We start from the raw sequence: 13155 nt of genomic DNA on the forward strand, positions 1-13155 counted from the left end.
ATCTTTATCTTTCTGTTGTTTATCTGCTTTGTTTAGTGGTTTTTTTTAAATGTATCTAGGCTGTCTTTCAGTATTCTTTGCAGGGTTGGCTTGGTGATTATTTAGTTTTTCAGCTGTTCTTTTTCATGGAAGTATCTTATTTCTCCATTGATTTTGAAGGACAGTTTTCCAGGAAACATCAGCCTAGGTTGGAAATCATTTTCCTTTAGGATCTGAAATACTTCATGCTCTTCTTGACTTTACTGTTTGTGCTGAGAAGTCTGCTGTAATTCTGATAGGTTTTCCTTTATAGGTGATCTGTCTTTTCTGTCTGACAGCTTTCAATATTCTATTCTTTTGTTCGATTTCTGGGATGGCCATTATTATGTGTCTGGGTGTAGTTTTATTTTGGTTGTGGCTATTTGGAGTTCTATATGCTTCATTGATCTTGATATCAGTTTCCAATCTCATGTTTGGGAAATTTTCAGCTTCTCTAAATATCCTCTTGACATCCTTTATGTTGTTCCCTTCTTTTTCATTTATTCCTATTAACCTTATATTGTTCCTCTTTGCATCATCTTGCAGGTGTTGAATTGTTATTTCCTGTTTTCTTGTTATTTTTAAAAGATCTTTCCTTTCCTGTTCACTGGCCGCAATTTGTCTTTGAGGTCTGAGATTCTATCTTCATATTCATTGAGGTGGTTTTTACAGCTTTCAGTGGAGTTTTTGATTTCCTGTGTATCTCTTTGCATGTGCTTTATATATTCTGTTAGTTTCTTATATTGTTCATCCAGGGATTCTATCTTTTTGTTTATCTCCTCCAGTTTTTTAACTGTGTCTTCTTTAGATATGTGCAGCATCTCCTTTTTCTTTTATCATTTCTTCTTTTACCTAAGAGATTATTTCTAGGTTGAATTCCTTTAAGGCTTCTCAAAGTTGCTTGTTTATTTCAGTTACTATTATTTCAGATATTTCAGTTATGTGGCATGTATTTTCTTCTATGCACATGGCTCCTATGCACATGCTTTCTTGGGATGGGCTGGATGTTTAAGACTGCATTTTGGTCTTTCATTTTGTCATTTTCCTATATTTTTGAGCTTCAAGTGTTGTTCCAAGTGAGAGAGAGTGGTCAGCCAGCCTGGGACGGAGTTCCCTGCCCCCTCCTTACTCACTGATCTTGACAGGAATTCCAGGCCTGGTCCCAGGCAAAGAAGAAAGCTCTGCTGGGCTGGGCTGGGGATCCTCGCCTCCTCTGGACCCACTTGACCAGACAGGGAGCCAGAGCCTGCCCCGCAAGGGGAAGAAGACAGTTCTGGGCCTCTGTTGAACTTACTCGACCGACAGGAAGCCAGATCTTCTAGGCGCCAGGTGAAGATGACAGTTCCGGGCCTTCACTGGACTTACCCATCTGACAGGAAGCCGGAGCCTGGTCCCCAAGTGAAGAAGAGAGTTCGCTGGGCTGGGGCAGGGTTCCCTGCCTCCACTGGACCCACTCATCCGACCAGAAGCCGGAGCCTGGCCCCCAGGCAAAAAAGAGAGTTTTGGGCCTCCTGTAGACCCACTCCACCTGACAGTAAGCCAGATCCTGGCCCCCAGGCGAAGAAAAGAGTTCGCCAGACTGGGGCAGGGTTCCCCGCCTCCAATCAATAAAGCATTTTTTATAAATACTACTTTAATACATAAAATTGCCATCATAGACAGAATAAAATATCAACAAAAGATTAAAGATAATTTCTGTTTTATGTACGAATATTCATTTTATTAAAAGAAAAAGAGAGCATAGCCTTAATAAAAAAAATACAGGTCATATATTTATTATATTTGTGATTTTTCAAAATGAGAAAAAGGAAATTTCCATGGGGCAAAAGAAAATTACAATCTTAATAATATATTTTTAAAATGTGAACAGAAGTATATTTCATAGAAAATCATGTCACAGTTCAATTCATGAATCTAATCCAAAAATTATATTATATTTTCTAATTACCTTCCAAGTTACTAAAACCATAATTTGTAAAACAAACAAACAGAAAACAACATAGCATAATCATTATTCATACTTTCATTGCAGGAAAGCTTCTTTGAGAAAGATAAATAATTTTTCCCCTTGCCTTACCATTCCTTTTTTCTTTGGAAATTATTTCCTGGAAATAAGAATTTACATGACAACTTTTTTATCCTTAATTTGTAGTTCCCGATTGTCAGTCTCATATCGCTTATATTTGTAACATCACACATTTATTTTCATGGAGAGAGAAGTTGTGTTATCTTAATTAAATGCACTGTGAATTTTAAACATTTCAAGAATAAATAATCATTCTACAAGTGTATTTAAGTACAAATGAAAACAAAATATATTATATATAAATGAGTAAGTCATAAACAAAATGTGATAAAATATGTAAAAAATAATACTACTATTCGAATGGCTAGTGTTTTTGCATATTTATATTTCATGTGAACAAAAATAAATGCATTAAGTATTTGCACTGGTAAACGTTTAGCTCATTGGTAGGTTTCTAATTCACTAATGCTCTCAGGGCTTGGTTTTGGGGTCTCTAATTATGTAGTCTCTCTGAAAACCATATACAGCAGTACATTTCTTGAGCTACAGGAGATACAGTAAGTATAATGTGAAACTTTTGTCAAATAATATGATGAAATTCATCTCTTGTGTGTTTGCCTTGTGTCTTTAAGAGAAATTTATAGTGATGAACAGGAAAAGAGCAGTTTTATTGCTAAGTCAACATTAAAATCACTGCCTAATTCAAACTGATAAAAAGGCTATTAGAAATAACACCGGAAGTTTGGAAAATATTTAATTTTATTTATTTATATTGCACAGTGTTCCTTTTGGGCAATTATGAATAAAATGAGCATCCTTTAAAATAACCTATTCGTTAAAGTCTCTTTTTTATTCAAACTTGAAATTCCAGAAAACACTGAGGATTGAAATATAATCATATATTTTGCTGCTCTTTCCTCAAGCTTCAGCTCTGTGTATTTGTACACAACCTGAAAAACTCCAGATCTAAAGATAATCAAGCTCACATGACTGAGGAATGAGCCAATTGTACGCAGATCCAGGATCCATCAGTAGAAAGCTAATGCCTTCCTTGTTGAAAGCATATAATCATTTTGAAGCATCTTCTTTGTTTTTTGTTTTTTTTTTTAAGAGAATGTCAAAAAAGCAGAGTCTAATTTTATGTGCCTGGGAGTAGCTATCGAGGCTTCAGGCAATACAAACGCTGCTATTACTGGGAGTAAAAGCTCTGCATAATTAACAAACATCATCAGCCTTACAGTTCCTGTAGAATGCGGTAAGTTCCTTGCCTGAAGGCTGCTCTCATCCTAGTAAGTCTGTTTACCCTGTCCAAGATTAGATTAGTTTAATTATTATGAAAAAGACTGCTAAGATCTTACAGCCTAATTATGCAAATGTTTCTAAATGTTCACAAAAGTAATTTATTTATTTGGAGATAAATGAATCTGTTTTGTCATAAAACAGATTGCAGTCCTGGCAATGTACAAGCAGGGTTATATAGCCTTGGGCAAATCCTCTACCACAAATACCAGTGGGATCCCTAGATTAAAACATTTAAAAATACATAAATGTTTTTAGCAGGTTTTTATTGTTTTTGTAAATTATAGTAATCCCAGAAAGAACTATCACAGGTTTAATACTCACCAACCTTGTTATGAAAACATGGTTTCTCAGCAGAAGCATTTAAAAGATGCTAACAGCTAAAAGATTCCTAGTAGACCTATTAAGGCACACCTGTTTTATCATGCCTCAGAGCACATATCGTCACTGTTTTTTTTTTTTTTGTCTTCTTTCTTGTAATATAGTTAAAATAACTCATAAAAGAAAATTTTGTAGATGACTAATAGAATATATGTATGGATCATAAAGTTCATATTAATGTTACTTTTACCTGTAAAATTAGTATTATATTTAAGTAAATTAAATGAAATGTTTTTAAAATGATTTCCAAATAATACTGCCATCTAATTTACCTAAACATTACAAACTAGGAAGCACAAATTTTAATATAAATTGTCTATTAAAATTATGAAAATATCTTTGTTATGTCAAATTTATTAACATGTAATTAATATCCTTGATAACCAAGTTAATCCAACTGAGGTCACTAATTCAGAGCTTTCAACTTTGATCTCAGAATACTTTTGCATATTTGCAAAGTCTAAATATTTGTAACAAAATCGAATATTCAAGAAGTGAACCAGATTTTTGATAAGAAAAGTGTAGAGAATATGTGCTGTTCTTGTCTGCTCAACATTTGGTGTTTCTCCTAGATGCAGAAGCCAGTCAGCCTGAGAATATTCCATTCTATAGGTTTAACTGAGGGAGAATATGATTCTATTTCCCTTCCTTCCTACCACAAGATCTCATGTCCTGAGACATGAGATCTCTCAAAAGCCCTGCAGAAATTATAATAATGATGCTGATGATACAGTAATAACAACGAATTATAACATAAGAACCCATTGCTTATTGAGTACTTTCTATGTGCTATGACTAAGATCCTGTATGTTACGATCATTTTATCTACAACTTCTTTTCCACTCACTAAGAATGTCAAATACTAGGCTGTGAGATCTCGTGGTATCAACAGCATGATACTCATCATAAGACAGGAAACTATCAAGGTGATGAAGTTCTGAGGACAGGTTTGAGGGGGAGAAAAGCAGCATTGTCCTAGAATTAAGTTATCACTTTCAGTCAGAAATAATTGTGCGATGGATATTATGCTGCAAGCAACAGACCCTAAAGTAGAGATCAGGCATGCCTGATGATAACATTAGGAACCATGTTCTGTCTGGAGAACCAAATACTCATAAAGTAGAAAAATTCTAAACTTGAAAACAGATGGAGAGTTTGAATAAATACACCAGAGAAGAGAGAGGAGTGTGAAGATTTCACAGTGTATATGGTAGTTGTTTTGCATTACATATTTATTTTGTTTTTTCGAGACAGTATCTCATGGTTGTTATATATTACATATTTTAAAGTATCTACTTAAGAAAAACAAAAAGTGATTCATATAAGTTAGTAAACAATAAAATGTGAAAGACTTTGTTGTTCTGAATGCTCAGTATGTCTTTCCATTTATTTTTATAAACAAGACCTTGTTTTCGTGTAAGGTACTGATATTATTCTTCAGTTCAAAGAGATCATACAGTTTCCTTGAATCCATAGAGGCCAGTTTACAACCCTTCTGAACCTTATCAAATTCTTCACCTGAAATTCTAACATATCACATAGGAAAGGAGCCAGTTTTTTTTTTCTGCTGAGGTTGTCAAACTGGCTTGCTGTGGCTCTTTGGTATGATGGTTAATGTACCGTATGGCTGCCTTAACAGAAAGCCTGTCTGGAGGAGAAGTTAGAGGCAGAGAAAACTGTTGAGTTTATGGTGTGAGGTAAGAACTTATCCTAGACTTTTCAGTTATTCAGTCAATAAATCCATTTTTTTACTTAAGCTATTTGGAGTTCTGTTCCTCTCATTTATAATCAGAGTTCTTCTAAGAGGACAAGGTTTGAAATTCCAGTGAAATACACTAGAAACGAACATCCATTTCCCCACCATATTTATGTTTAGAATACTTAGTGTTAAATTTAGTTTGTCTGTAGAAGTATAATTCACGTTCATCTCAAATAAGCATTCTAAGCATGGCAAGTCAATTTTGCCTAAGTCCACCAGCTTTTCTTCCTTTTGAAATCTGAGGAATAGCACAATCACCTCTTAAGACATTAGGACCTCGGTCTGAAACACAGTTTTCTTCATTTCCTTTAATAATAATAGGGGGATAGATGTCAACAACAGTGTGACAATGCCCATATAAACATATTATTACTTAACTTTTTATAATTATTTTTTTTCAGTCATAGGTTCAATCACTGGGGAATGTAATTCATCAGAAAGAGTTAGAAATAATGGAATTTTTTGTGTGCCTCTGTGTGTGTGTGCTTGTGTACTTAAATAAACTGCTATTTAAATAAACCAGACAATGGGTCTATAGGGAGATTCCTGTTGAAATAGTCTGGTGTATTAAATGGATGATGTGAACAACGATTTTTAACAAGCTTCTCTGATATCACCATTATCTTGTTTATTGAAATCATTGAAGCTCTTTGCAGTCAGTTAAACGATCGTATCTCAACTGCACCTGCTTTGTAATTATTCACTTGGAGCAAGGTCATTAACATATTCTTCAAGTCATTTACAGGCAATTTGACTTAGCATTGACCATTTTTTGCTCTTTATAACAAATCAATCAGATATATAAATATAGGGGAAAATGAAATTCTATGCAATTCAAATAATGAAGCTATAAAATTTCTACAACTTGTATGGCTTTTTTATGTTTATGTAAGTAATATTTGAGACTCATTAACAGCTATGACACAAAGTTTCTGAAATAATGCAAAAATAATTGCAGTGGACAAATAAATTAATGTATACATCTCTTTTGATTTGAGTAATTAGCAGAATATTTTCAGTCACTTAAAGGTATTTATGATTGAATACCAATGACATCTAATTCACTGAGTTCCAAGGATTAAATAAAATTATAGCTCACGCTGGTACAGAGTAAGCACCTAGTTAATGATCATGATATCAACATGATATGAGATGTGATAAAAAATGCTGCATCTTTAAATTTAGAGAAGAATGAATCTAGTAGAAGACATAATGCCATTAATCTTCCTCAAACTACTTCCCTTCACTTTAAACACACACATTCCATCATTTTTGCCATTCTCTGAAGCAGTTTTGGAAGATTTTTTTGTTTTTGCTTTTTCTTGAGTGTCTTTAGCTGCAGTACCTTGGTTGCTTCACTGTCCTGAATGCAAGACATCACATTTCATGGTCACTTTGACTTTGGGGAAGAGCCAGAAGTTACAAGGTACCAGGTTCCCCGAATAAAGTGAAGGACGACATCCCGTAATGTTTTACGACTTTCTCCTTCAATTGAATGATAATCAGTAGCAGCATTTTTTATCACAATCTGTAAAGCCTCTCTTAAAAGAGGAGGATGCCAAAAATGCTTCAGAAACTGTAAAGAACAAACCGAGAGGACCAGAGTGCTCAAGTGAAGGAGGAATATTTTGAGAAAGAGGAATAGCAAGGTGTCTTTTACTGTGATATATTGAAACAATTTGTATATTAATTGTAATTTTCAGTTTCGCCTTCTATGTTCATTTTTGTTGTTGTTGATTTTTTTTGTTTTGCTTTGTTTTGTTTTTGAGTACTGAGTATTAAACTCACAACCTCACACTTGCCAGGCAAGCTCTTATGCCACTGAGCTAAATCCTTGGCCCTCTATGTTCATTTCTATCAGGTGTAGAAATACAAACTAGACTTGCCCTCAAAGATTTTGTAAGCTTGTGTACAGAAAATGCTCCAAAATTTATTCAATAGAATAATTTTGGTAAATAATGCCGGTAATTATCTACTTTGCAGTTGAAATTTAACAAATCCCAGGCGTTATTTTGTTTCACTTACTTACATTAAGTTAATATAAAAAGTTACTGGTATTTGTTAGAGACCACTACAAAGTGGCTCTGAGCAGGATTTAAATTTTGCTAACCGGATTTCTATGTTTATCTGTGAGTCTGTCCTAGGCCTTGGCTCCTTGCCTGGCCATGGGAGCTGATTCATAGTAAGTGAACCTCTATGAATCACTGGGCCTGGCTGAGAGACCTTGGCTCCAATACTAATTAAGTAAATAGAGACAGCAGCAAAGGAATTTCACTCCTGCAGTCTCAATCTTACCATAAATGTTATCTTGAAGATGACGTGATTCTCCTAAATTGGCTTAATTTACTACTTGGAGAAGTCTTTGAAGTGATTCCCAAGGTCCTGCTCATTTCCTGTGATTCCTCAGTTTCCCCACCTCTTGTCCTTCTAATAAAAGTGGGCTGATCCAGAGAACTCTTTGTCTTAGCCTTCAGAGTCAAGAACTCAACTAAAGGGTTTTCACCCTCCTGTAGCCCTAAATAATCATACAATTTGCCTTTTTATTTAACCTCCACAGTACACTTGTTTGGAAGATCAGGACCTAGGTGAGGACTCAATAGGTATTAATATCTCCAGGCCACAAACAAGGAAAATGAGACAGAAGTTATATAGCTTAGTTAAAGTCCTTTATGTAGTAAGTAAAACATCCAAGATTTTATATGAAACTATTGACCCAAGCACAGATATCTTCACCATTGCCTCATAAGGCATTAGGTTCACTGCATAAACTGATGGCACCAAATTTAAATGACTGCTAGAATCATCTGGAAATCATGTTCAAACAGAACATCCTAGAAGAGTAATGGCTGACCTTTTAGAGATCAAGTGCTTGAACTACAAGCCAAATCCTTATTTTTGCAAAGTGCCTGTAAACCTGAATGCTCAGCTGCTGGGGCCATGCTGAGACACTTGGCTCCCTGGGGTGACTTGGCTCACCTGTCTGTGGACAGAGACGGCTCTGCCTGCCAGTTGCATCATGTGTGCTTAGGTTCACCACCATTGTCCTAGAATTCTGATTCAGCTTTGGATTGGGGTTGAATATTTGCATTTCTAGCAAGATTCCAGCTGACCTACATAGTACTAGCTCTAAAACTGTACTTATAAAGCCATGACCCTAAGGTAGAAGAGCAAGAGAGGAAGCAAGCTCATTATCGTAGGGTGTGGGATCTCTCTTTCTGCAGTCTAAGAGGCTAGTGCCTGGGAAAGGAGACACTAGTTGGTAATGGGAAAATCAGGCTCTCTTGCTTCGTAGACAACTTTCATGTCAATTCTAAAAGTTATAAAAAAACAACATGCCTGTGGTTATAAGTGTCATGAAGAAAAATAAAGCAAGGGGTGGACGCTCATTGAACAGGAAATCAGTTGGTAGAATCCCAAATGAAATGGATGAGGGAACTACACAGAGTGTAAGTTGTTTTGTATTTCTAGGAATAAGGGTTTTCTAAGCACAAGCTTTCCTAAGGCAGGGTAATTGCCTCATCAAGAATAAGCAAGAATACTACAGTAGTATGGAAGAGATGACATCAGTGAATTTGTCATCCACTGCAAGAGCATTTTTTTCTTGTGGACCCAGATAAGAATTTCGATTTCATTCTGATCAAGACAAGAAAAAGTTAGAACGTTTTAAGTTAAGCAGGATCTCTCTGCCTTTGTTAGATGGGAAAGAGGAGAAGCAGAAAGAACAGATAGGCCATGATTATAAATATCTAAGCAAAAAAATAGTGAGGTTAGAATTGGGTGGTTGGCACAAAAGTGGTAAGTGTTTGAATCTTAGAAATAATTCTTATGTTAGAAGTATAACACGTATTGATATGATGTCTTTTTACGCTAATAATTATACAAAATTTTTAAAAAACATCAAATGTGAATTGCATTATCTTTCAATGTTTTATATCATCAAAAATCTACCCAAGTTTTACATCAGGGTATGTAGATTTTTTGAATTAAATATCCCATATTTAATAAAATGACATGTTAATTTGCAGACTTATGTCCAGTAGTGATGCACATAATTATTCTCTGATGATAAAGATAACTCCAAATCAAAATTTATCCTTCTGTCAATTACTATTCAGCTTTATACCTATTCCAAAAATCTTTTCCTAGTATTTAATTCTTAGTACATTTATAAGCACTCTGCTGATCTTGTATTTAATGTGTCTTTAACATATATTTTATATTTATAAAAGATTCACACTATGACTTTGGAAAATTATTCTTAGTATGATTGAGAAAAATTTAGAGAGGATGACATGGCTATTACTTGAACATTCAAAATAATAATGTCCCTTTTTTGACTTAGGTAAATATTGCCAGTAGAGAGACATAGGGCCAGCAAATAAGAACAGAGAGTTTTATTTTATGCACTTAAATGTCTGCATGAAATCATTCAGTATACAAAGTAAGATTCTCATGTGAGAGCCCATATTGGATAAATAAATTTAAGAATAATCATATGTACAACTGCTAAAGCTATATGGACTGTATAAGATTACCTAAGATATGAGTATAACTGGAGGAGGAAAAGTTCAAGGACTGACTTGTGGGATATTACAACACAAAATTTAAAATATGAGAGCTAACAGAGGTCAATGATAAAAAGCAGCAACAAGGGTGCAAGAAAAATTGACAGAGTGATATCCCAGAAGCCAAGTGGAGAAACTGCTGACAGGTGCTTGACAAACTGTACCGAAGAGTACATTTTATCCTACAAGAATGGACATTGACCATTGACACTGGCAACTGCAACACCTTGAACAGAGCCATTTGAAGCCATAATGAAGACATAAGTGAGATTACTGCAGTGGCATACCAATAAAAGATACACCACAGAGAGATAACTGATATAATGCATACAGCTATGGTGGAATATATTGAATAACAACACACATGAACAAACATGAACACAGATGAATCTTATAAATATAACATTGATAAAAAAATCAAGATACAAAATAATTATCACATGATTTCAAGTATTAAATGTTCAAAATTAAGAAGGACAAAATGACAATTCATGCATGGTTATGTTAGTAGTCAAATCACAAGTAAATGAAAAAAATGACAACTATAATTATCAAGACAGTTCTCCTCTCTTGGGAGGAAATAAAAAAATTTGATCAGAAAAGGACATGTAGAGCTACAGGGATGCTGAAAAGACTCTATTTCTTATTTTAAGTACTGATTATAGGAATGCTTCTTTTAAAAATTATTTATGTAGTTGGTGTGCATTGCATTTTCTTCAGTGTCTCAAATGTGTAATATACATCACAATGAACTAACTTTTAAAAGTGAATTGAAGGTATGCATCATAAGATTTAGTCAATATTTTAAAGAATTTTTAGTAAAGAGGGAGAGATAAAGAAATAAAGGAATGGCTGGAAAGATTTGTGAGTTCAATGGGAGATAATACCACAGGTTTTCAAGCTGATAACAAGTATCCTGAAGTAAGGGAAAACTGATGACTGAGGAAGGCTGGGACAGTCTTTGGGTATGTGAGAGGAAAACAGTGGAATTGACTTTAAATAGCATTAATATTCATACACATAACAAGAAGTATGGTAAAGTGTGCTGGTGTATATGCATGGTATTTGGCAGCAAGCGGGAGGGTTTTCTGATTGCCTGTATATGCCAGTGAAATAGAAATAAATCATTGTGTGATAGTGTGAAGATGAAAGAGGTGTTAAAAGTTTGAAGAAAAAAGAAGAGATGTAAACTCACCGTCTAAGGGGAAATGGAAAATGAAATTTCCAAAGAGATGCACTGTCCATCAGACAGCACTAATGTCCCACTTGAGGTGAGTGGTTAAAAAAACAATAATAACATCAATGATACTATACTTTTCTTTAGCAAAATTCAGTTACGTGACTTGAAACCGTGTGTGTGAAACCATATGTAGTTTAGTAATTGAATTTAACTTAGTTGAGATTGTGCTGGAAAATATTTGAGAAGAAACTAGCAAGGAGCTCCATTCACTGAAATATTTTTAAGTGATAGAATCCAAAGTGGAAAAAGGTTAGTTGACAAAGAAAATGTGGTGAAGCCCATGGACCGGAACGTCTGGTAGTGTCAAAGTACAGAAGCCATACTGGAAAAAGATGCAGAGCTATAATAATGAGCTAACGTTTGCGCGTTATCGTGGATTCTTTCATTCTAACAAATATCTTTTTTTCCCATCCACCCTTTTCTGAGGCAAAGCAAATTCAGTATCAAGCAGGTATGTGTGAGCAGTGTTGTGCTGATGAGGTACAAAAGGGAAAAAGAAGGGAAAGAAAAATATCTTTTAAAGGATAACTATTTAATTTTTATTTCTTTGTTTCTTTCTTTCTTTGTTTCTTTCTTTCTTTCTTTCTTTCTTTCTTTCTTTCTTTCTTTCTTTCTTTCTTCCTTCCTTCCTTCCTTCCTTTCTTTCTTTCTTTTTGGTACTGGGAATCGAACTCACGACTTTGCGCTTGCCAGGGCAGGTGCATAAACTGCTGAGCTTAACCCCCAGCTGTAAATGTCCCTTTTTCCATCATACATTCCAATGTTGTGCTCTTCTCATTGCTCTTCCTTTTTATTTACTTATTTAGGGATTTAGCTCAGCAGCATAAATTCCTGCCTTGTAAGTGCACCATTGTGAGTTTGATCCCCGGTATCAAGAAAAAACTCTTTAAACTCTTTATTAAGAGGATTTCCAGCGTCCTCATGGATTCAAACTAACAAGATGGTCCTTTGGAAGCATAACAGCTGTTTGTCTCAAACAGCATCTAAATGATGTTTGCATCTTGTGATGAACAATGAGATTTACTTACTGGCAAATACTCACAGCACTGAGAATAGTGATCATCGCCATCAACATATTTTAATGAAGAAAGGGCAGAGTACAGGAGGAAAAGTTTTACCAAGGTTATTTTCTTATTGCAAAATTGCACTTCACCTCAGTGTGTTAAGGCTCGGGTCTAGAATTACAGTTACAACACAAGCTCACTCATATAAACTGTCTTCTTACACAATGTCTTCAGAAAATGATATGCTGGGGATAAAGAAATAAAGTACACATATTTTCCTACTAAATTAAATAATGTGATAGCTATGTAAATTAATCTGATGAAATATTTTCTAACATTACTATTCCAAAGGAAAAAGTACCTGAAGGTTAGTAATTTAAGCCCAACACTTTAGGAACCAGAGAATATCATAATTCAGAAAGTTGTGTTAATATCTATTAGTGTATCAGGCAATGAAAAACCTCAAAATTAGAAGTACAATTAATTTACATAGGCTTGTGTGAGATGATGATTATTTAAGAGATGTTAATATGCAAATTAAAAATTATGGAAGGAAAAATGTCCCTAATGATTATTTTAAATTTCATCTTGTCTTTCTCATTCTAGAATAACATTGCTGAAATCAGAACAGGAAATCAGTACGGAGCAAATGGGCCGGGCACAGAGGCTCACTATGTGCAGGTGGATCCACATCACATGGAATCATGATCCCACAAGGTATGTTCAGGCTGAATATCTACATCCCTGCCTTTCTGCACTGAGTGCTAGGGTTACTTCATTATTTGAGACCCCTTGGGGTTCAATTTTTCCTCTTGAAAGAAGTAGTATTTTTCTCAGGGCTTTCTCAGCCAACCTAGCAGAGT

The 13155-nt window shown here is 34.8% G+C and overlaps 1 pseudogene; it reads left to right on the plus strand.

Annotated features, from left to right (window-relative positions):
• The first annotated feature begins 1353 nt into the window (after nucleotides 1-1353).
• LOC100714603 (acyl-CoA synthetase short-chain family member 3, mitochondrial-like) overlaps nucleotides 1354-13155 on the plus strand; it is an 83231-nt pseudogene continuing 71429 nt past the window's right edge.

The sequence above is a fragment of the Cavia porcellus genome, unplaced genomic scaffold (assembly GCF_034190915.1).
Source record: "Cavia porcellus strain 051 isolate PalLab524CR breed Dunkin Hartley unplaced genomic scaffold, mCavPor4.1 scaffold_5, whole genome shotgun sequence".
Lineage (NCBI taxonomy): Eukaryota > Metazoa > Chordata > Mammalia > Rodentia > Caviidae > Cavia > Cavia porcellus.